Raw genomic sequence first — 25,527 nt, 5'->3', positions numbered from 1 at the left:
GACCTGGATTCTACTCTGGGCAAGTTACATCATCTGTTTTCCCTATCCTTTGTCTGGCTTGTCCATTTAGTCTCTGACCGCATCTGTGACAGTGCCCCACCCGATAGGGCTCTCATCTCTGAGGAGATAGAAATATTTGATACCTATACTAGTTCCCACAGCACAAGGTCCCACCTGGTACTAGTGCATTTCACTGCAGGAATGTTCCGTGAGATGGTTAGGGCAAGCTACGAGCAAAATCACCAACCTAAACCATGGTACTGTGAGGAGAATTACATTTCAGATTGAGACGCACTCTAACATTATGGGGATGGGGGCCTTCGATCGATCACTGAGCATCGTTTGCCTGGAACATCTCCTTTGCATCTGAGATAGTTTTTCCCTCCCATAAATATTATGCAGATGTCTGCTTCCCGCATTTTCCCCCCCTCACAATGAATCTCATTTTGTTATTTCCCCACTCAGTTCTCATTAAACTGCATGGTTTGGCTTTCATGGCTGAGCAGTTACAAAATCAATTTCTGAGAACATAAAAACTTTTGGGTTCAGTGACGCAAATAAAAATCCACAAATACAGTGCCGGTCTCCAACCACAAAATTAGAAATAAAACCAGTAGTAACCTTTTCACTGCCTGTGTGCCAACGAATTAATCCTTTACAACATAACAGCAAAACCTACTAACTGGTAACATGTAGACTGCAACAACCAAACGGGGGTGGGAAAGAAACAAAATGGGGGAAGGGGGTGAGGAAGGTGTGTGTGGGGACGAGGAATAACCTGCAGCATAGAATGACTGCTCCACTTAGGGCTGGTCTATACTGGCAATGTTAAAGCGCTGCCGTGGCTTGTATCGTCACAGCAGAGAGCTCTCCCAGCGTTCTTACAAAAAAAACAAAAAAAAAACCTCACCTGCACCAGGAGCATAGCTCCCAGCGCTGGTGCACTGTCTATATGGGCACTTTACAGCGCTGAAACTTGCTGCACTCAGTGGTGTTTTTTCACACCCCTGAGCGAGAAAGTTGGAACACCGTAAAGTGCCAGTGTAGACAAGCCCTCAGACTCCATCTCTCTTGTCCTCCATTCCGTTTGCTTGACCCCATTGTGCCAGATTCTCATTTAAAGGGAAAATAAAAGGCACTGTTTTGTACTGCTATGGCAGTGTACAGGGACCTAAGAGCATGTGCAAACATAAGTGACATCCCCTTTACTGTATAAAGGAGTTTTAAAGAGGCCTTAGCATAAAGGAAAATTGGGCCTGGTGTGTTTAGGGGAAAATTGCCAGGCTTGAATTTATATATACACAAAATAAACTAGTTCAACCTCTAGAGACACAAGCTTGCCTCTAACGACATCAAAACAATTGGGAGCTTCAACACACACACACAAACCAAAAACATACGAGCTCTCACATCGGACTCACAAAGACCGCATCCGTGAAATTAATGTACTGACACCACAGTGCAATATTCAAAAGAGCCTTTCAAACCTGGAGCTTGCAAATACTGCTTGGAAGAATTCAGTCTTCAAATTGTGGCACTGAATTCTTCAAACCACGGGGCTATGACTGATCAGAAGCTTCATTCTCTGAGAAATTAAAACAGAATGTAACAAAAGAATCACAGCGTTATGCCCCCTAACCAAAGAATCTCAGACATATGAGACCAAGTGTCTCTTCCACAGAGTTTGACTCAAATATGCTTCATTCATATTCGGACCATGACATCTTATTCCAAAAGTTTTTAAAGACAAACAATATTAAGTCAGTCTCTAACTCTGGCAAGTTATTGAGCCTTTGTTGTTCTTTTGATACCAACCCAAATTGAGTACAATCAATCCATAGTTACCTGCCCCTAGCTTTCTCTCATATAGTGCTTTTCCTCCATATATCTCAAAGTGCCAGCTAAGAGGAGAAGTATTCTTACCAATTTACAGATGGGGAAACCGGAAGCCAATGACCTGCAGGATCACCCAGCATTTCCGTGGCAGAACTGGGAATAGAATCCAGCTCTCCTGGTCTAGAGTCCAGTGTCCTATTTAGTAGGCCACACTCACGATCGGTCTGGGCCTCCCTTGATTGCTGCATGGGTTGAAACCCTGGATACCAACAAGAGTAAACCCCTATTTGCACCAGTGGCTTTATCCTGGTTTCAAGCAGGGGAAAGTCATGGCTTATAAAAGTTTACCCTCTCTATGCTAGCAGGTTTCAGAGTAGCAGCTGTGTTAGTCTGTATCCGCAAAAAGAACAGGAGGACTTCTGGCACCTTAGAGACTAGCCAATTTATTTGAGCATAAGCTTTCGTGAGCTACAGCTCACTTCATCGGATGCAGAATCTGTTCTAGACAGTTCTGTGATCTATAGATAATTATAGACCTTGTTGAAGTTGATGGGTTTGCCCCCTGCCCCTTCCCCTTTTCCTCCTCCTAGTTTTCACCAAAATCTTTTTTTTTCTTTTTTTTTTTTCTTTTTTTTTTGGGGGGGGGGGGCTATTGATGCCTAGAACATTCCCCGAAATTTTGGAATTGATTGATGGGGTGTTCAAAGCCAGTCAAAGAAATGTCATCAAGTTCAGTGGAGGGCCTCATTTCACTCAGCCAAGTAGTCAAACAAATGCTTAAAACAAAGTTTCCCTTCCCTAGAAGATGCTGCTAAATTCCATAAAAGACTTCACTTGGGATAAAAATAAATATGGGCGTGTGCAAATACTTCTTCGTGCAGCCTGCAGTCTTTGCCTGTCCGTGCAATTCAATGAGCCAGCCGGTCATCAAGTCAAGTATCTTAGCTAGAGGTTTTAAAAGACTGAATTATTTTACGACCCAATATATTCACAGTTATGCATGGCTTAGATAAGGGCAGTCACATAGCTTGCTTCAAGCAGAAGCTGACCGGGAAGAAATTCCATGATGCACCTCCCACCAGGTACAGAGTACAAAAGGCAAGGTACAGAACTCCTGAAGGTTGAGTCTTCTGGAGCAAGAGATAATAGGCACTCTTGGAAGCAGGATACCAGACTTGCTGAACCAATGGTATGAGCCAGTATGGCAAGTTCTATATTCCTACCTTCTAAACCAGAGAGGAGAACCTGGCCTCCAATTACAGCAATGAATATTCAGAGTGACTCTGCTGAATGAGGTGGGAATGAAATACATACTTCAGGGGTTCCTCAAACAAAGTCTTCCAGCCAATGCCACAACTAAGGAAGGCCAGGATCCCTTTACAGTCAGTGTGTTGTTGGGTTTCAATCCCATTCACGCAAAAGAGAGTAAAGAAGCAGCCCACATAAGGCCTGGATGGAGGCGGCTTTCAGAATGAAGAGCATGGTCAAGACATCCAATAGGCAGGCCATGTTTCAAGGAATGATCTGAATCCCATGTGATGAGGTCAATGGTCCATCTAGCCTATCCTAGAGATTGTGTCTCTAGAGGTTGGAGCCAAGGGGCCGGGAGTCAAAAGGCAGAACTGAGAATCAAACCCATGACAACAACCCACTGTGAGACACTGGGCGAGTCGATTTATCTTCTAAAAATCGATGAATAATCCCAAGCCCTCCCCTTGTTTGTCAGGGTAGCTAAAATGTGTGTCTCAACTTTGTAGCACCTTCCACACGCTCACCCACAGATCAGCAGCTCTTGAACTCTGTTCTCCCCAGCTTTCAGCAGCTCTTTCAGTGTCACTTACTTGAAGTGACTGACGCAGCAGTTCTCAGACTGGGAACCCAAAGTGGGTTGTGACCCCATTTTAATGAGGTCACCAGGGCTGGCTTACACTTGCTGGGGCCCAGGGCTGAAGCCTGAGCCCCACTACCTGGGACCAAAACCAGAGGGCTTCAGGGCTCAGGTTACAGACCCCCCGTTGGGGCTGAAACCTGGTGCAATGGGGCTAGGGCTTTGCCCCCACCCCCTGCGCGCACACACACAAAGGGCAGAGGGGCTCGGGCTTTGGCCTCCCTGCCTGGGGTCGCGTAGTAACTTTTGCTGTCAAAAAGGGGGTCACAGTGCAAGGGAAGAGGGAGAAGAGCCACCCTTTACAATTTCCCCCCTGTATTCAAAACACAAAAAAGTTACTAGGGACCAAGGATGGGCTGCCCCTGCAAAGCCAGGCAGGCTGCTCAGGTGTGACTCAGGGCAGAACCCGGCCCTGGAACCCAGAATATGTATGCAGCAATCACAAACCTAAGGAACCTGAAGTCATTTGTCTGAGTGTTACTGAGACCTGAATTCTCAGGTACTCCAAGGTGTGGTCAACATAGGTTTTGCATGGAGAACCACCTTGGGTAGGAGTGTGATCTTTACTGATCCAGCGATACTGGTACAAGCCCTACCAGCATAGGTTATTCCCCTTCCCTACAGGAAAAATTGCTTATTTCCTATTACAGGACTAGCTAAACCAGTATAAGCCCCTTCATATTGGTATGATTGAGTCCACACTGTGGGGGAGGGAAGGAAATTGTACCATTTTGAGTTAGGTATATTCTCATTTGCCTGTGAGAATTGTTCAAAACTCACTCACTGGCTGACATTCTCCCTTGGCACAGAGCTCCACTTGTTACCCCCCAGCTCCCGTCGACACCTCTACCGAAAGCTTTCAGCTGTCTCAGTAAATACTGCACCTACAGGAGCTCTTTCTACTTGATTATTTTAACATTTAAGAAACAACAAAACTAACCTGAAGTTCAAAAGGCATGGCACGAGTCTAGTGCGGTGGCCACATGTGGGCAGAGAGACTTACCAAACATAAAGGGGAAAAGAAAGAAGAAAAAGAAGAGGAGACGTAAAACAGGCAGGCATGTTTCAAGAAATGATCTGAATCCCACATGATGTGGTTGGTTTTGGACTCTCGAACACATATGGTTTTCTTTTGCCTTCAGAACTGAATCCACTATAGGATGGTATTTCAGCTTCTGCCTTCCTCAGAGACACAGGAGCAAGGATAAAATCAAAAGATTAATCATAAAAATGGGCTGGCAGTGGATTGATTGGTTTATCAAGGGCTGAGAAACTGCTGTGTGTGTGCGTGCGTATCCTGTGGAATACAGTCACACACAAACGAACCCTGATGAGGGACAGCTTGGGGTCCAATGGACAGGGCTCCAGACTGGGACCCATAAGACCTGGGTTCTTGTCCTGACTCTCCTACTGAAGTTGGACAAGTCACTTCCCCTCTTTGTGCCTTTTTGTTTGGATTGATCTTAAGGACAAGAACCGCCTGTGGAGTGCTTAGCTCAATGAGGCCCTGATCTTGGGACCTTACAGTGCAACTGCAATACAAAAAAAAAAAAATGAATCTACACACGAGCCCTTGTCAGAATGACAAGGCTACCGTGCTCCCATTCATTCCTGACAAGTTTATTCCTTGGAATGAGTCTCAATCACCTGGGCACAAGGCTGCCTTCAGAGTCTGGTTCTGAGCACCTGCCTTTCCCATCGGCTTCAGCTGCAGTTGTAAGTGCTCGGTGCACCTCAGAATCAAGCCCTTGCTGTATACGCTGTGTAAGCAATAGGAAAAAACATTTCTGTGCTTGTCTCAAGTGCTGTCAAGGGCACCAGGATGAAGGCCAAGTGACTTCAAGCTATGCAAAACCCCAGCCATAAACCCCTGGAAAATGCTTGGCCTGGAGAATCTCGTCACTGTAGCATGTATCTTGCAACAGAGAACTGCGAAGCATCTTATAAAGATTAAGTAATAAACCCCGTAAGATCCCTGTGGGGCAGAGATTATTATACTTGTTCTATAGAGGAGGATACTGAGATGAAGAGAGGTTAAGTGACTTGCCAAAGATTGCATAGTCCAATAGTAATATTAGTAATGGGACAGGTGAGTCCGGACTTCCAGTCCCCCACTCTAATCACTAGATAGAAGTCACTGCTACCAGTAACTACACTACAATGCTTCTAAGGGTATGTCTACACTGCAATCATGGGGTGTGACTGCAGGCTGTGTAGACATACCCTAGCTAGTTTTAGTACTAATGCAATGATGCCACAGCAGCATGGGCTAGCAACATGAGTAATTACCCAGGGTTCCAGGTGGACATGTACAACACGCACGGACGCGTACGTTGCCTGGCTTCACTGCTCCGGTACATGAACTAGCTTTAAGCTAGCTAGCTTGGGTAAGTCTACAGAAGCTGTACTCACACTCTGGGATGGCAGTGTAGACAAACCCTAACAAGCCAAGGCACTCAGGCCTCTACTGCATCATGGACCTGGGAATGAGAGACCTGACTGAAAAGCTGAACTGAAAGCAGCCTTTTAGTTATGCGGCTCTAAAGCCAGTTGCTAACAGCAGGCACGTCATGTTTGGTTGTAGGTCTTGTTGCTGCTAGTGGCAGGAGAAATCCCGGCTCCACTGAAGTGAATGGAAAAAGCTCCCGTTAACATCGGTAGGACAAGGATTTCACATTGGTGCTCAGAAGCCCAGCTCCTCCAAAATTATTTATGTTTCTTTCATGGAGCCCCATCATCTCCACCGATATTAACTCTGTGAACCTGGAGGCAAGGCTGGATTCTCAGCTGGTATGAACTGGTGTTAGCGCCACAGAACTAAATCAATCAGTTTACACCAGCTGAGAATCTGGCCTGGGGGTTTTCTAATCCCAACCTTGTACACAGCAACGGCACAAAGAAATCCAACAGGCGCCTGAGGGACTTTCAGTTTTGCTCATGAAAGAGGAAACAGTTTCTCAATGCGTTGCTAAGAGAACTGTGAGAACACACCAGAGCAAGTGCCCAGTAGTGCCCTGTAATGCACGTGGGTGGGGGAAGCCCCTCTGGAGAAAAAAATAAATTCACACAGCTGCTTTAGCTAATTCACACTGCAGCTAGTTACAAGAAGAGGGGCAGACAGTTGGGTTTTCCTTTGAAACTTCAGTCATGCCGCCAGCTGACACCCGAACAAGAACCGTCACCCAAGCCTTACTGTGGCCGGTTATTTCTGCCCTGTCACATGATTCATATAGCGTCATTTCTGGGTCACTTGGAGGCCATCCGCTGTTCCTCCCTACCCCTTTCAAGCTCCCAGCCTCGGAGACTCAGAGCTGCAAATTGCTACACAGAGTTCTGCCCAGCTAGGTGAGGGGGAAAAATCAAGCCGCTTTCTCGAATGGAAAACACTATGCTCTTCACCCGTCTCTCAGCATATGGAAACACCGGCGTCTATGCTCCCAGCAGCAGGCGGTGTCCTCGCCTTAAATAGCCAAGGCTTCTGCCTGGGCACACAGCAAAAAATGAAACTCTCCCCCTCTTCCCTCGTCACCTGAGGGACACGCAGCCACGGGAGAACTGCTCGGAGAGCCCCACGAGGGTAGAGGCTGAACTTGCAGCACCTCACGTTTCTCGGGCACATTTCTGCCACTGCTGCATCCAATCTTCAGCTCACTCTCAGACTTTCCTCCAAGTGTCCCATCTCCTTTCTCTAGCTCACCTCAGTAGGGTTTCCCATATGAAACAGTGGGGAATACGTCCCCTGCTGCCTGGATCACGGGGAAGCCTGGGCTGCAGCTTCATCATAAAGGACCCACCTAGCCTTACAACTTATTCCTCTCTCTCTTATCCACCCTGCAACCAATGCACATGCCACGTCTCCATTTCAGGATTTATTACGTGTAGGGCCCCGTCCTGCCGGATGCCACCAACCAGCAGCTGAGCACCAAGTCCATGAATTTTCTCTCTCTCTCACACACACACCCCGGCCCGTTTCAAATCCTGCCCAGACCCACATGCAGCTGAATTGCATCAGTTCCACTAACTCTGGGGACCTCCTGGCCCATGGAAAAGGGGCAGGGGCAGGAACTGCTTTGTAGCGAGGGGTAGAAAGCATGGTGGAGACCCTCCTGAACAGAGGTGAACTTTGCCTTACATCAATGGTCCCTATGCACTTACAGTGCCTAGTACACAGGGCTCTGATCCCTGACTGGAGACTTTCAGAGCTACCACCATGTAATCATTTAGAGAAGAAGGGCAGTTCAGCGACTAGGTCGCTAGTCTCAGGCTTGGGAAACCCTGCTCTGCCACAGATTTCCTGCATGACCTAGGGCAAGCCACTTACACCCTGAGGTATTTAGGCACCTAACTCAATGGGAATTAGGTACCCAAATGCCCTGGAGGATCTGGGCCTTGGGTACATCTATGCTGCCCTGGGCAGCGAGTCCCCCAGCCGGGTCGACAGGCTTGGGCTAGCCGGACTCATGCTAGAGCTCCAGTCGCTCTGCCGATGGTGCTCGGACGCCGTGGCAGAGGCTGGAGCTTGGGCCCTGCGCAGCTATTACAACCTGAGCGGTCAACCCAGGCCGGGAGGCTTACCACCTCAAGCTGTGTAGAGCAAGGTCCCATCCACGTGTGGAATGAATTTTTTGTTATGTGGTGGGGCTGGGGCTGAGTGGTTTGGGGTGCAGGAGGGGGGCTCAGGGCTGGGGTTGTGGGCTCTGGACTGGGACGCAGGCCTGGGATGAGGGAGGGGTCTCAGGGTGAAAACAAAACAAACACACACACTCCCCCTAGCCCTCTGTGCTCCGGGGGAGAGCATTGCCTCTCTCCCCACCATGCAGCTTAGAGGGAACTTGAGTGTAGAGATACCCTCTGTGCCTTAGTTCCCCATCTGTCAAATGGGCTTGTCTAGCCCAACACTGACCGTGGTAAGCTGGGGTGTAAGTCTACCTTGCCTCGGCCCACCACACTCTGTCTGTGTGGACCCTGCTGCTGCCACACACTGCAAGCGCCGCAGTGCGCGCGGATCTACCCCGCTTTGAAATGGGAGTCAGTCAGTGCGCACTAGGGAGCTTTTAGCGTGCAGACCCTGCTGCCATGCAGGCCATTAGCGAGCGGCATGTGAGCGTGACAGATTTACGCCCCAGCTTGCCGTGAACTGTTTGTATAGATAAGCCCTAAGACTGTAAGGTACTCAAAGGCTAGAGCAATTTAAAATAGATCATCATCAGAGTAACTCCTTGGCACAAGCCCATGGAGTCACACCAGGGGGTGAATGTGGCCCAGAGATCATGTTAATCGCATGCCTCTGTAGGACTGTAATTTCATTCCCTTCACTGTTCAATTGCCTCTTTCCTCCCAGAAAGAAAACAAAAAGCCCTCAGCATTACAATCACTGCAGCCAGAAAGCAATGGAGCGATGGGGATGAGGATCATAAATGGTTCATAATTTGGAGAGGAAATGCCCAAGAAACACCTCTCTCCCAGCCTCCCTTTTTAAATTCCAGACCTTGAGAGGGTTATCTTCGAAGACATTTTATCACGTCTATGATGGCACACACACACACAAAATATAAACTCACAGGTGGACATGGATTGCACAGTAGGGGAAATTAAAGAAAAAAATTCTGTGCAAGCTTCAACTTCCAGTGCAAATAAAGGACCGGAATTTACAGCTAACAAAGCTTGACATTTCCTCCAGCAAGGTCAGGAAGGGAATGAATAATTCTAGGCTCTCACCACTTTCTTGCTCCTCCCTAGTTCAAACCTCATCCTGCAAGGCGCTGAGCACCCACAGCTCTGATCGTAGTACATGGAAGCTGCAGGGACTCAGGGCCTGCATTTTCATAGGTGCTATGGGGCTGATCCTGAAAGGTGTTGAGCAACCCAGCCCAGATCTTCTGAAGTATTTAAGCACCTCACCCCCCTGGGAGTTAGATACTTAAATACCTTACAGGATCTGGGCCCCCGTCTTTAGTGGGACTTAAGGGTGCTTAGCACTCTCAAGGTGCCCCGAGTCCCACCAATTTTTTTTTAATTCTGAATTCATTTTATTTCTTTTTCTTTGCTCTCTTTTATCCTGCAGCCTTCGTCACTGTGGCATTCAGCTGTCTTTTTGCCCTTATGTTACTACAGTCCCTTGCCTTCCCCCAGGCCCTGGCTGTGGAATGAGGCTGATTAGCAGCCAGTTCTCCAAAGCAGTGGGCCTTACTGCCAGAGCTTCAAACAGAAGGGAACAAAAATCTGTGCTCAGTTGCCTCAATGCCTGGGGCATTTGAAGAAGGTCTCCGCTCCCCAGCTACGAATGAAGCAGGCTTCAAGGGAAAAAAAAAAAGGGTTTACATGGAAAAAGTAAGGTTTCCTCCACAGGAACGGAAACACAGGCCGACTCCAGATCCCACACTCAAGAGATCCCTCCAGACATACACCCCCTGCTGTCACGGGAAATCCGTGAAGCCTCAGTCCATAAAACACTCTCCAAATTACTCTGCTCTCTACAAAGAATGGAGTGGTTTTGGCAAGGTGGTAGGGCCACATTTCTCCACCAACAGACGCTACATGAAAAAGCTGCTCTCACGGTCTGTTCCCCCCCATCCCCAAAGAGATCGTTTAGCAAATCTTGCCCTCTTCCAATACAGGCAACACTTTCACCTAGAGATCATAAGCAGGTAGGTTCATGGCCAAATGCCTCTAAACCACCTAGCATGCCTCTTTCCCCTTGCTGTGTGTTTTGTCCACCTGTTGTAATATAGGGTATATTTACACTGCAATAAAACACCCGGGGCTGGCCTGTGTCAGCTGACTCGAGCTCATGGGGCTATAAAAATCATTGCAGATATTGAGGCTCGGGCTGGAGCCCTGAGCTCTTCGACCCCGCGAGGGTTTGAGCAACACGCAATGTGTCTATATCAGAGTAGCAACCATGTTAGTCTGTATTCGCAAAAAGAAAAGGAGGACTAGTGGCACCTTAGAGACTAACCAATTTATCTGAGCATAAGCTTTTGTGAGCTACAGCTCACTTCATCAGATGCATTCAGTGGAAGATACAGTGAGGAGATTTATATACACACAGAACATGAAAAATGGGTGTTATCATACAGACTCTAAGGAGAGAGTGATCACTTAAGATGAGCTATTACCAGCAGGAGAGCGGGGGGTGGGGGGAGAGGAATAGTTTTACTTTGTGTAATGAGACATCCACTCCCAGTCTCTATTCAAGCCTAAAGTTAATTGTATCCAGTTTGCAAATTAATTCCAATTCAGCAGTCTCTTGTTGGAGTCTGTTTTTGAAGTCTTTTTGTTGTAATATTGTGACCTTTAGGTCTGAAATCGAGTGACCAGAAAGATTGAAGTGTTTTCAAACTGGTTTATGAATGTTATAATTCTTGACATCTGATTTGTGTCCATTTATTCTTTTATGTAGAGACTGTCCGGTTTGGCCAATGTACATGGCAGAGGGGCATTGCTGGCACATATCACATTGGTAGATGTGCAGGTGAACGAGCCTCTGATAGTGTGGCTGATATGATTAGGCCCTGTGATGGTGTCCCCTGAATAGATATGTGGGCACAGTTGGCAACGGGCTTCGTTGCCAGGATAGGTTCCTGGGTTAGTGGTTCTGTTGTGTGGTGTGTGGTTGCTGGTAAGTATTTGCTTCAGGTTGGGGGGGCTGTCTGTAGGCAAGGGCTGGCCTGTCTCCCAAGATTTGAGAGAGTAATGGGTCGTCCTTCAGGATAGGTTGTAGATCTTTGATGATGCGTTGGAGAGGTTTTAATTGGGGGCTGAAGGTGACGGCTAGTGGCGTTCTGTTATTATCTTTGTTGGGCCTGTCCTGTAGTAGGTGACTTCTGGGAACTCTTCTGGCTCTGTCAATTTGTTTCTTCACTTCAGCAGGTGGGTACTGTAGTTGTAAGAATGCTCGATAGAGATCTTGTCGGTGTTTGTCTCTGTCTGAGGGGTTGGAGCAAATGCGGTTGTATCGCAGAGCTTGGCTGTAGACGATGGATCGTGGGGTGTGGTTTGGGTGAAAGCTCATGCTCAAATAAACTGGTTAGTCTCTATGATGCTACTAGTACTCCTTTTCTTAATGTGTCTGTATGTATCGCATACAAAAAAAAAACACCAAAAAACACAAGCTCTGGGATTTCCAAATTTTAGACTTACTAGGCCAGATATCAGTTAGCCCTGTGAAAATCCACAGCAACCAGTGAGATTACAGTGGTATAAAACACAGCATAATCAAAATCTGAGTCTGGCCCTCTGAACTGGATTGTCTTTGTGCCCCGCCAAGAGGCTTTGGCGAATCCTGCCCACTCTAGTTAGCCGGTTGTAATATTTCTCCAGCTCTGCTTACTGCACTCTACTGCAGAGCGTGCCTTGCCATCATCTTGCCCCAGTAATCAGCACGGCTCGGAGAGGCATCTTGGGAGTTCACTCCACCAAGCACATTCCCAGTCACTTTGCATCCTAGTTTAGGGCTGGTGAAGCACGGGATGATAGATGCGTGGTCACGCGGCCTGCTTCTGCCTCTTGCTTTCTGGGACCATTCTAAGCAGCTTCGTTTCTGCACACAGATGCTCAGCCAGGAAATACTGGTTCATTAGGGAGCTCATTCTGCTCTCACACAGGGCTTGTCTACACAGCTGTTTGGTATCACTTGAACTATACAGTTCAATCAGTTCAACACCCCCTCTCTCAACCTCCTCCCAGCATGGATGTAGTTATACCAGTATAAAAGGTGTGTATAATGGTATAATGTATTTCCACAAATTGAGTTCAATCATTACCAAAGCAGTGTGAAGACCAGCCCTCGCTCAACCCTGAATTCGGTGGAGTTACACTAGGTTTTTTCCTAGTGTAAGTGAGAGCAGAGTTAGGCTCTGGCTACATAAGAAGAATTTGCTGCTGTAGACTATTGGTTGAAAAGGCTTCAAGTCCAGGATGGAATTTTCATCCAAACCAGAGAAAACAATCCCGCCATGGCCAGTAGCCTGGTGGGGGGTTGGAAACTTGGCTAGAATATGAAGGATGCAGGTTCGAGTCCCTGCTTCAAAATCAGGAAGAACAGGGACCAGGGGCACCAGAACAGGGCCATGGCCCTCCCACTTTTTACCGGCCATAACGGTGAGTGACAGGAGTGACAGAGAGGAGTGAATGGGGGTGGGTCTTGAGGGGAAGAGGCAGGGCCATGGTTCAGGCACCTGTAGGGCCCCCCCCGCCCCAGCACCACTTTCAGAGCACGTCCGCTGCTCCTGACAGGGACAAACTCAGGTCTCCCATACGAGTCCCCTTACCACTGAGGGACTGGCTATTCTAGGGTGAGATGGTCAAGAAAACTATTCCTCCGCCCCCCCCGAAAAGATCCCATTTTTATTCCCATGTGGAAAACTCAATTCTTGATTTCTGGCCAACCCTAGTGCTAGCTCATTTCTAGTGGTACAAAAGCACTTATCCAGATATGCTTATCCCAGTTCAGGAAGCAAAATAAGCTATAGCAGTTGTGACAGGGTCGGGCCAGATGGCTATAGGAGAGTAACAGAAGGCAGATATATTAGCCCCAGGTTAAGTAGGTCCCTTTTCCCTGGGTAAGGTAACAGGGAAGGTTCCAGAACAGTCAGGAACCTTCTGGAGACAATTAAGACAGGCTGATTAGAACACCTGCAGCCAATCAAGAGGCTGCTAGAATCAATTAAGGCAGGCTAATCAGGGCACCTGGGTTTAAAAAGGAGCTCACTGCAGTTTGTGGTGCGTGCGGGCGGAGCTGGGAGCAAGAACGCGGACTGGGGTGTACAAGCATTATCAGACACCAGGAGGAAGGTCCTATGGTGAGGATAAAGAAGGTGTTGGGAGGAGACCATGGGGAAGTAGCCCAGGGAGTTGTAGCGGTCACACAGCTGTTCCAGGAGGCACTCTAGACAGCTGCATTCCACAGGGCCCTGGGCTGGAACCCGGAGTAGAGGGCAGGCCCGGGTTCCCTCTCAACTCCTGGTCAGACACAGGAGGAGTTGAACTGGACTGTGGGTTCAGAAAAATGGCCACGCTGAGGGCTGCCGTGAAGCTCCAAGGCGAGCAAATCCGCCAATAAGTGCAAGACCCACCAAGGTAGAGGAGGAACTCTGTCACACAGTAACATAAAGAGATTAAAAAATACAGCCATCACATCCCTAACCAACATAATGATACTGGTATAAAACCTTCTCATTTACACCAGTAGTTAGACTGAGAAAGCCAGTCTTTATAGCCCCTTTATGCTGTCAGAGTGTTGTTTAAAAGGCCTTAAAGTGGGTGCAAAGGCGCCTTTGTGTTAATGAGAATCAAGCCCTCAGTGTTTTCTGTTAAAAGCTTTCAAAGATCTTGTCTTTCACTCCCGACACCCCATGCTCTCCTTTGGAAACATCCTTCCCAGCATCCATCTCATCTCCTTTGTCCCCTCTTCTGCAACACATACGGCTAATTATCACTTTCTGCTAAAAATAACCCCTATGATTATCAACGGGAGAATCAATTTGGCAGTCCCTGGGGTTCAGGATTTCTGCAGCAGCTCTTTCTCAGATGACTTCCTAGTGCGCTGCTCAGACACAGCTACCGAAACAAAAAACAAAACAAACAAACAAACCTTAGGGGGAAAAATAAAAAGGCCATTGTAACCACTGTGCATATCATTTTGTAATGGATATGGCAGTAGACAAAAACAAAGGGCTTCTATCTTGTGTTTCTCTGCCAGTGAGCTGATGGTTCTGAATGTCTGGTATAAATTCATTTCTTAAGCTTTCAGATTTTAGCTCTAGCCAACCAACATTCCACATTTACTGGGCAGTTTTGGGGATTCATCTGTTTAAAATATTTAGGCTTGACTTTTCAAAAGTGAGCCAGAGGCAGGTAAGCACCAACATCCTATTGAAAGTCATCATGCTTGGGTGCCTAACTCCCCTAGGTTCACTGGAAAATTCCAACTTGGTCTTTTTGATCTATAAAAGACATGAGGAAAAAAAAAAAAAGAGGAGTTTTGCCATTTGGGGCAGAAAGAGGTCATTGGGTGGTTGCCAAGAACGTCTTATGGATCACTTATGAGATCCATGTTGCTCAAGTAACCCACTGGTGATTGTGTTCCAACTCCCTCTCTATGCCAATCCACTGAGGATAGGAATTGTTACAATGACCAGGTACAGAGCTCGAGCTGTAACAGCTCAGCCAGACCCAACACGCTGGCCAGGAAGGCAGCCGTCACACAATAAGGGCAAATCCTTTGCGTGTCTGTCTGTCCCTATCCCCTTTGCACAGACATAGAAGGCTCAAAAGCAACTGAACCAGCATGGAGAGACTGCACAGGGAGAGACACTGGTGCAGAAAGGCTGCCAAGTAGTCTGTGTGCTAGGGAACAGCATTCTGGGCTGGTTCTTACTACAACAGGCCTTAGATATTTTTGACATTTTACTAAATGAGCATTCAGAGGGCTTTTCAATCGTGTTCTTGACTGAAGACTGCACCTTCCTCCACTCCCATCAAGAAAGGTTAAAACTTCAATGGAACGGTGCAGAGGGACACCCACTGAGGATCTGGCCTTCAGGGTTTTTCCGAAAAGATCCAAACAGTCATCCTAAAAGAAGAAATATTCTGGGCTAAGAGCTGGGGGGTGAGGGGAGGGGGGGAAGAGGGTTACTGTAATGGTGAAAGGGGAGGGAAGATGGCTGAGGGAAGCATGTTTTTAAAAATACTGTCCCCCATAGGAAATTGCTCAACCAGAATGTGGCAACCTGCCACATTTTCACAAGCATCTCCTCAGAGAGCAGAACAGCTTTGTTTTATAAAAAGTCAGTATCCCAAACTGCAGTTTGGGATTCGGGGGCGGGGGGGAGGAATTAAAAACTTCTCTACAAAATGCTTTTGAGCTACACTGCAATTGCTTCATTTTGATTATATAAAAAAAAAAAAAAAAACCAACAACAAAACCCCTAAACACATTAAGTGCCATACCAGGCTGCGAGGATAAGAGATTTGGAGCCAGCTAGTTGGCTTTAGAGTAAGTTTCCTGAGCTCCTTCTCCGCACAATGTCCTGAAGTGAAGCCAAAGCAGCACACGAGAGATGCGACTGCTAGTTCAAGAGGTGGTGGTCAGCAGAGCTTTTGCAGAGAAGGACACTTCCAAAATAATTAGCAGCCTGTACAGGAAGATGAACTCCATGGATCATTAAACCTTATTCTCCCTTCCAATAGGACCCTGGTAAATAATTAATAAGTGGGTTTACAAATGGGAACAATATTGTGCTTCCTGCTCATCCCAGCTGCCTTCCCTTCCCAGGAACACCAAACCCAGATTGGACACCCATTGGCCTTTCCCCTCCCCTCTGAAGTTCATTTTTCCTACCGTACTTCAAAACCACCCCCAGCCATCCAGCAGCAGCCAAGCTGCCAGGGAGCGTGCAGTAGACTTACAGCACAGCCCAAGGGACAGACAGGCACCAAGACCACCATGTCTAGAAACAGGCTTTCAACCGAAACTCTGGATCACAAACCCCACATGCTTTAGTGAAGAGGCGTGGGGGGGGGGGTATATTTCGGCGAGCAGAGTGTCACAGCTCATCTGGTTTATTCAGCGCTGTGTTCAGCAAAGGTGCTCAGGTTGGATCCCCCTGGATTTGACAGACAAGGGGGTGGCAATAGACTATGATCCAGAAATGGTCTTCAGCTCAGGAACAGCTCCCCTCCTATAACTCAAAAGAAACCCTGACCTGTCTGTGCGGGCTGCCGCAGAGAGTGGGTTACATCTGCACGTTCTGCTGCCTGTCAGCGGATGGGGTTGAAGCTGGATTCCATTTTGTGTTTTGAAATTTGCATCCAGAGTGCCAAGCGTTCTGGATGGCTCCTTCCATGCACCTCCTCCCCCCCCACCCCACACACGCTATGGAGCGGGAGGGGTAGGACATGGGGATTCTGTTCCCCACTTATTAGTGCAGAAGTCACAAGAAATAATAAAACAGTAATTCTGCTCCTCGGAGGCCCAGTCCCGGCTCAGGGAACTCCTTTGTGCCAGGCACCGTACAGCCACAGAGCAAAGGACAGTCCCCTGCCACACAGAGTTTGCAATCTAAGGCCCCTACCCCTGCATGGGGAACCATATGGGCCAAATGAAGTCAGTGGGGCTCTGCCAGATACTTCTCGGTGTAGGACTAGAGCTCAAGTAACACTTACTGCATCTATGTGCCATGCTGAACAGCGGCCCGATTCCAACACCCTTTTGTCTCAGACTAGTGAGTACTGCCCTACCACACAAGTGGCCCCGCTGATTTAGAGGGAATATCCTCTTTCGTGTCATCTCCCCTTAACAAAAGGGCCCAAACCCTGAAACTCCCACTGACCTCTATGTTGGGGTCAGAGCTGTTGATCACGTGGGAAGCCCTTATCCCTTGCAAGATCCAACCCTAACCAGTTCATGAATAGCCTCTGTTTGCATTGGATGAGGAACTTGGAAACTCCAGGGACCTGTCTGTCCAGCTGCAAGGCAGCCCTTCCTCATTATACTCTTTGATCATGTGCCACATTGCCTCAATGAACTCTACCTTTGCATTCAACGGCCTCATAGGACACTGATTTCCACACGGCTCCTGAGCCTTTGTTTTCCAGAGCCACGGGCAGGTACCATCCTGAATGAGGCAATGGAAATAGGTCAGGGCAGTTGCCAGGGCATCTCCAGGCAGTACTGAATGGCAAAATCAGAACGGTGTACAATATGCACGCTGCACCTCAAAACCCACTACAGAAACATGGCCACAGATCCAAACATGGGGGATGTTATTCCAATCAGTATTGAATCACAAGGTGCTCCTCATCGTGGCATCTGGAAATCCCTATTACAGCAGTTCTCAAACTGGGGTCTGCAAGAGTATTCCAGGGGGTCTGCGAGTCATGTCCTGGGCTGCCAGCCCCGCTGATCAACTCTTCCCCTCCCTCCCAGTGCCTCCTGGATGCCATGCCATGGAACAGCTGTTTAGCAGCATGCAGGAGGGAGGGGGAGAAGTGGGGATGGGGCAAGCTCAGGGGTGGGGGTGGAGAGGCAGAGAAGAGGAGGTGCAGGGGTGAAGTAGAGACAGTGTCTGGAGCTGAGCAGCCCCCTGGGGAAAATTTGCCAGCTTGGGGGTCTGAAAATTTTTTTCAATCAAAATACGGGTCCTCAGGTTGCTAATGTTTGAGAACATTGCCCTATTATGTATTTATACTGCAGTTGCACCGAGGAGCTCCAGTCAGTAACTGGGACCCCACTGTGCTGAGCACAGGACAAACATAGAACAAGATTGGCCCTGCTCCAAAGAACTTACAATCCAAATGATATGGGGAACAAACTACCTAACCAGGCCTCTTAGAATCATAGAGCAATAGGGTTAGAAGGGACCACAAGGGTGTAGTCTAACCCCCTGCCAAAATGCAGGATTTGCTGTGTCTAAACCATCCAGCCTCCTTTTGAAAATTCCAATATCCAACAAGTCTTCTAGGAACTCATCACTTGACTTGCTTAAAAATTCTAGATCTTGACTTGATCTTTGCTATTAAAAAGGGATTTTTTTCCCCTTAACTGCAATCAAACTAATAATAATAAAAAAACCAAACACCTGCATTCAGACCTTTAATCTGGTTTATACCAGCTGGTTACACGGACCTCAACTGAGCTACACATTTATGCCATCAGAATCTGATTTTTTTCATCTTTATCGCATTCCTTTGCAGGTTATGTACCCCAATCAGAAAACCAGCTGACTTGTGCACAGCAGCAGACGTGAGGTGCTCAGGCCTATTAAAAACCTGAGAATAGCCAGACCTAGGCTAAGAGATGCTGGCGTCTGACCAGTTCAGCAAGATACTTAAGAACATGCCTAACTCTGAGCAGGTGAGTAGTCTCATTGAATCATGGGCATAATGCCTGACTCTAAGCGCAAGTACCTTGCTAAAATCAGGGTGAGAAACTTCAGCCAGAGGAGGTAATTTATGCACCGTGCTGAGCAGTTACCTCATTGCCACTTGCTGTGTGGTTTGAAGAACAGAAAGAGCGCTAGATTCTGCACACCCATAAAAAGAATGCAGACTTTGAGAGACATCTCACTTGCAGCAGTATATGGGAACTACTCTGTTTAAGTCAATGGAAAAAGGTGAGCACTGATTCAGGCCCATGCAGTGGATCAAATTTAGATTACTTTCCCAGTCTATAGTAGGGAACACTTTCTCACATTAAAATGGATTCTAAGTTTTTTGTTTTGGTTTTGTTTTTTTTAAATAATGCCTTCAAATGCAGTATGCTCTCTGGGTAGCTTTACCCTCCCCGACACTGCCCTGCAATCACATCTGGAAATGAACTTGGGGCAATCGGCTCCAAGCCACTGTGGGCTACATAAAGGATGCAGCCAAGTCTCTGGGCAGGAAAGAGGTGAATTAACCACATTGCAGCCAGCACTCCTCGGTGAGTGACCCATGGATCAACACTGGACTCTGCTCACCTGCCCTTCCGCTAAGATGCTTCCAGCTGGAGCAAAAACAAGTTCTGAGGCAGTGACAGCAGCAAGCTTGTAAGTACGGGGCAGAGAGGGATGTTAACACCTTCAGGGGAAGGGCCTACCCTGGGGAAGATTACAAATTCACACAAGAGGGGCCTCATGGAGTGAAAGTAACAAAGCCACACACACACAGCGCAAGACAAGCAGCATCTCCAAGACCCAGAATCTTCTGTATGGAACTGAGCTAGGGAATTGAACATATGGTAACTTGAAGTCCTTAAATCATGATTTGAGGACTTCATTAACTCAGCCAGAGGTTAGGGCTCTATTACAGGAGTGGGTGGGTGAGGTTCTGTGGCCTGCATGGAGCAGGACAGACTAGATGATTGTGATGGTCCCTTCTGACCTTAAGGTCTATGACCACTCTTTCTGCAAGTTGGAAGCTATTGGTGGCTACATAATCACCAGGCATTTGCTCTGCAAGCCAATCACCTGACTGAGCAAAACCCACTAGCTTCTTCCCATTACAGACTGCTGTCATTTCATTGTGTTGGAGACAGTCTTTTTACTGGCATAGGTGTCCCGCCCTGTCCCCACCCCCCATCCGCCAGAACAGCCACCACAAGTGATGTGGAGAGTATATGTACACATCACAAAGGAAATCTTTCATATGGCTTGGTCCTAACGCCTCCATACTACATCCCAACTTCCACCCTCTGTCCCCTGCCTCCAAAAAAAGTTCATATCAAGCCATGTAACAATTGCCCGAAAATCTGTTTCGATTCTAATCCGCTCCAGAAGCGCCTTAAATCTCCGTTAGACATACATCAGACAGACATTCACCTGGCTGGTGGCAGGAACCCTCTCCTCTAAAGGGAACGATAGCAAACCACAGCCCCTGCTATTAACCTAGAATTTGGAACCTTCAGCTCTCTACTTACCTTGCCTTCTAAGCACAGGGAAGACTGCAGTCAATCCATTAACTGCCTTAACCTGCATCATGCTTACTGAGATCACTCCCCCGGGCCTACCACAGCCCTTCTTGTGGGTGGCACAGGGTGGAGGGGGCACTGAACCAATGAAGGTGGCTCTCCATCCCCCCCGCCCACCTGCAGCTGAGTAATAACTAACTGTGTGAATATACAATGCTTCACCCTGGATTATTCAGCCTTAGGTTGCTCACAGAAAGTGCTGACGCCACCAAGCATGTGCACACGGTAAGGTTATAAAAAAGAAAAAAAAAAAAAGTTAGCCCCTTCCTTTACAGAAGGGGCATGTTAAATAGAGCCATCTCTCATGTGGATTTAATGACCTTCTCTGTGGTTTTGCGTTCATCTTCTGGGGGATTCTCCCTCTTCCATCCCCCTCCCCATTAAAGTCTACGTAGCTTTCCACAGCCCTGGAAACCAAAGTGCTACATCTAGCCACAGAACTGGCAGAGCATGATCAGCTGCAGTGCAACATGCCTGTATGCTGCCTCGCCCTGACCTACAGGGTGAGAATCCATCTCCATGGCACTTTTAGCACCTGCTCCAAAGCCCACTGAGCTAACTACGCAAGAACGGCCACACTGGGTCAGACCAAAGGTCCATCTAGCCCAGTATCCGGTTTTCCGACAGTGGCCAATGCCAGGTGCCCCAGAGGGAATGATCAGAACAGGTAATCATCAAGTGATCCATCCCATGTTGCCCATTCCCAGCTTCTGGAAAACAGAGGTTAAGGACACCATCCGTGCCCATCCTGGCTAATAGCCATTGATGGACCTATCCTCCATGAACTTTTCTAGTTCTTCTTTGAACCCTGTTATAGTCTTGGCCTTCACAACATCCTCTGACAAGGAGCTCCACATGTTGACTGTGCGTTGTGTGGAAAAAAATACTTCCTTTTGTTTGTTTTAAACCTGTTGCCTATTAATTTCATTTGGTAGCCCCTAGTTCTTGTGTTATGAGAACAAGTAAATAACACTTCCTTATTTACTTTCTCCACACCAGTCATGATTTTATAGACCTGGGAGTCTTTCAATTGACTTCAAGAGGCTTTGGATCAAGCCCTTAATCCTTGGCACCTTTTCTAAGGCTGCCAACAAGGTGGTTAAATAGCACCAACTAGAGCAGTGGCTTGAGACTGAAACCAGACTAACTTCCTGACAGGTCACTTAACCATGTCAGTGTGACTGCCTCATAGCTGCACCTGTCCCCTGTCTTGTCTCTGAGTGCATACCCTCAAGTGTCAGGCCTTGAGCCCTCCTGGGGTGGAATCGCAGGATTCTCCTCCTCTTAGAGCAAGCCCTGGGCTACAGCACCCTGTGTAACCACTGTGCTTTCCCCAGCGGGACCTGCGATTCTTCCCTTTGGGAGTCTGAGCAGTGGTACACAGTAATCAGACAGCCTTCTTAAACCAAAGCACGGTTTATTTTGCAGTAGGAACAAAGTATTTAGAATCCTTCTTCTCCAACACACATTGTCCCTTAACAGCACTCGGGTGTTTGCTGAGAAGTGGCTTAGCTTGAGCTATTCTTTCCTTCCATGCTTGTTTTTCTAGATAGTCTCCTATTAAATAAAACCAATATATTCATAGAGTTTACTGTATGAAAGTTCTGGTCATAAACACCCGCAATAACCAGAAAAAAAAAAAAAAAAAAGTCATGGGAGGCAGCATGGCCTAGGGTACAGAGCACTGGACTGGAACTCAGGAGACCTGGATTTTATTCCCAGCTCTGCCACTGACCTGCTGGGTGACCCTTGGCAAGTCACTTAACCTCCCTCAGTCCCCCGCCTTCTGTAAAATGGCTATAATGCACTGTTAGATCTACTGATGAAAGATACTATGTAAGAACTAGGTTTTATTATTATTACAGAGCATCTCCAAATTCATCACATAAACCTTCCAGGCATTAAATGACTCAAGCCTGTGATGAAAATGCTAAGAGACACTTTTACATAAAACATATGGGCTTGCAAATGTTCCAGTTTGTTGCTAACACAAGCAATTAAAAAAAATCCTGTACACTGACACCCAATATAAAATGCATAATTATTGGATTTTAAAAAAATGGAAGGATACATTTCAGTAGTCATGAATTACTAAATTCTAAATTACTAATTACTAAAATTAGTCTAGAATTTTCTGTAGCAAGTTTTAAAGGGACTCTACTGAAAACATAATTTGACAGTCAAAAGTTTGTCAACATTTTTAAACTTTAAAAAAAAAAAAACATTGAGTGAAAAGAACAAGGCCTCAAACAAACATAGTGAATGCAATTTTCAAATCATTAATTGCAATGTTTAAGCATTCCAGTAGCACAGGTGACAGCATCAGGTAAGGAATCTCTTGCCACCTAAACAGGTAACCTCTAAAAAGAAAAACCAGGAAGAGTCAAAAGTTCTCAAGTTTACAGCAGGGCTGAGTGCCTAGAATAGAAAAGCAGACACACACAAAGAGGAACAAACAAGGAAGTAATAGAGCAGGCCAAGAGCCAAGGCAATTAAGTTTTTGGAGGTCAGGGAAGAAATTAATCTCTGATGCAACTACACTGTAATCAAGGCATTACATCAGGCTAGGATGAAGTTGGCCACCGATGTACCCTACCGGAAAGGGAAAATTAAAGCCCTTCAAAGTGTCAGGGAGATGGGGGTTCTGTTCCTAGTTCCATCACTGTGAAACTTTGAACATGACACTTTCCCTCCCTGTGTCTCCATGCCCCTCCACTCTGCCCATCTATAAAATGGGTATAATACTGACCCGCCTGCATAAAAAGCACTGAGATTAATGGGTGAAAAGCAGTGCTATTAGTAGGGGGGGAAGCTTATCCCATCTAAGTACAGAAAGACTTTTCAAGATCAACAGAGATCAGATTCTGCAGAAGAAGAATATCTGTAGATCAAACAGAGTACTTAAGAGGAAAAATACTGATTAATAACACTCCACTAATAGGTTTTTTTTGGGGGGGGGCGGGGGTTGTTTTGCATTTGTTTGTTGCACATAACTTTGGGTGCAATAACTAAGATAATATACATTTAATTGTGCAACTTCTAGAGTCTAGACCAAGTTCTGCCTCAACTTTCACAGAGCAAGTGCACAAGGTGCAAACCAACGTTAGATACGTTCCTCTAACTTGGTTTTAGGGGAAGTGATTTCTTAGTAAAATACTGGCCTGACATCAGAGAAGTAACCTTCCACTGCACATCTCACACACAATTATTTCCACCCTCACAAAACCTACAATTGAGCTTCTTCACACTTCAGGCTGCTGAAGGAAAGTCCCTGTTCTAACCACTTTGGGATTCAACCCAAGATAAACTCAGCTGCATGCCCTCCACCTCAGCACTAACCATCCACTATTAAAGCAAGGCACCACAAAACAATAGACAGAGCCATTCCTGTAATTCCTAAGCTGCAAAAGGAATGTGACAGAAACAGGAAAGCCAAATCCATCTTCAAGAGTACTTAGTCACTTTCCAGTAATGTAACGGGAACAGCAATGGATACAGTTCAAAGTTCCACATCCTGCAGGTTTGTCCAGCACCAGAAAAAGAAGACCCACCCCAGTCTGTCTTCATAGCAGTCACATTCTACCTACTGAATGTACCAAGTCACTTAATTGAAATACAGCAAACACAAGGGGGAGGGTGGGTGCTCAAAACAGTTATTTTAGCAGAGCAGCTTGTATCAAACAGCACTCTCTGTCAGAGGATACATCAACCAGGGATGTGACATTTTCATTCAGCGTCAGAGAGTATTTAAAGTATTGCTTGGGGCATTTGATTTGCCCATTTTAGGAGATCACTCAACTGTGCACTTCTGTGAGAAAAGCCACCCTTCATGTTTATGCACAGTGGGCTTAGAGGAGAGAAGTGGCCCATGGGAATTAAAGGAGGTTGTGCCCTAAAAGACTAGAACACATGTAACTAGTCTTTTACTGCTAGGTTAAACCACTCAGGGAAAGACAGACAAACACACACGACAGATTTCAAAAGAGCTCCCTCCCACCCCAATCCACTCCTCCCAAGATGCCCATAACTACAAGCAATTTGCATAAATTGATTTTTTAAAGGATCTTGGGGCCTGGATAATTAGGCTGAGCAAACCAAATTCCCTCCCCCACCCCCACAACCTCATCTGGTGTATATTGGCATAACTCCCCTGGAACATTGCTTTACCCCAGCTGAGGAACAACGGGCTTGTCCATCTGGGAAACATACTGGTAAAAGCTAAAGCGTCAATTTAAACAGAATACACTTATGCTGGTAGAACACCCGTGCGGGCTCTTATTCCTCTACCACCAATTTCCTGCATGACGTTGGTTAACTCACCTAACTGCAGGGCCTCTGCTGGAAGATGGGAATGAGACTTCACCACATCACGGGGGTGCTGCGTGGAGGCTAATGTAATTAGTGTTTATAAAAGCACTGTGAGATCCTATTAGAAGATGCTATTAGAAGATCGGCTGCTAATCCCCACTGTGGCGGTGAATTCCAAGACGTGCTTTCCTTTCAGTTTTCACCAGCCACACCATCTCCCTGTCTCCCCACACTGCATTTCGGTAACTAAGCCAACAGCCTCCTACCAACAAACACAAGCAGCTAGTTGATTACTCGCTTCTGCTAGGGCATTCAGCATTGCAGTGTCTAGACTGCCAGCCCACTTCCCCCTTCAGCCTCACCCAGCCATGTGACATCACAAAACAACTGAACACTTACAGCAGGGCAAGGTTTGGCCCTAAGTTGGTGCAACTCTGTTGACCTCAATGGAAGCCTGAGCAGCCCAACTTGCTAGACTGTAGCTTCCCAGAGCAACTCAGGGATGAAATAGCCCTATTGTATTATCAGGAAGTCGAATTAATGATCAAACTACTATTAGTTACCAGCAGGTTCAAGCACTGATAAGACAGCTACTGAGTGACACCAGTCGAGGAGCAGGGCTGCTTTCCCGACAGAAAGCAAATGCTATGAAGGATGAAACAGTGTTCAAGGACAAACACTGAGCTTCCTCCTTCTGCTGCACCTGTTTCAGGTAATTATCCAGGTCCCAAGATCCTTAAAAATCAATATATGCAAATTGCTTGTAGTTATGGGCATCTTGAGAGGAGTGGATTGGGGTGGGAGGGAGCTCTTGAAATCTGTTGCGCGTGTGTGTACACGCTAGATGCTATATGTACCTTGGGGGGGGGGGGAGGAGAAGAGAACTTACCCCAAAGAGCTCACAGTCTAACTAAATGTATGTACAGAGCCTAGCACATTGAGACCTGGATGTTGATTCACATGACATCCAGGGCAGGGGCAGGAATCAAAAAAAAAAAAAAAGTGTCTGAACTGCACTAAGAAAACCTTTTGTGAAATAAAGAGG

General features: G+C 46.9%; 1 protein-coding gene and 1 long non-coding RNA gene across 2 annotated transcripts in view; both read right to left on the bottom strand.

The window, feature by feature from the left end:
- Positions 1-25,527, bottom strand: part of KSR1 (kinase suppressor of ras 1) — a 117,099-nt gene that overhangs the window by 64,938 nt on the left and 26,634 nt on the right. The gene's annotated exons all lie outside the window — the stretch shown is intronic.
- On the bottom strand, positions 8,776-20,332 carry LOC144929528 (uncharacterized). The gene is made up of 4 exons (XR_013634793.1): positions 20,124-20,332; positions 17,260-17,343; positions 15,677-15,920; positions 8,776-15,299 (listed from the first exon to the last, which is right to left on the bottom strand). It is a non-coding gene; the product is annotated as an uncharacterized LOC144929528 (long non-coding RNA).

The sequence above is a fragment of the Lepidochelys kempii genome, chromosome 17 (assembly GCF_965140285.1).
Source record: "Lepidochelys kempii isolate rLepKem1 chromosome 17, rLepKem1.hap1, whole genome shotgun sequence".
NCBI classification, from domain to species: Eukaryota; Metazoa; Chordata; order Testudines; family Cheloniidae; genus Lepidochelys; species Lepidochelys kempii.
This window is presented reverse-complemented; position numbering and strand designations above follow the sequence as displayed.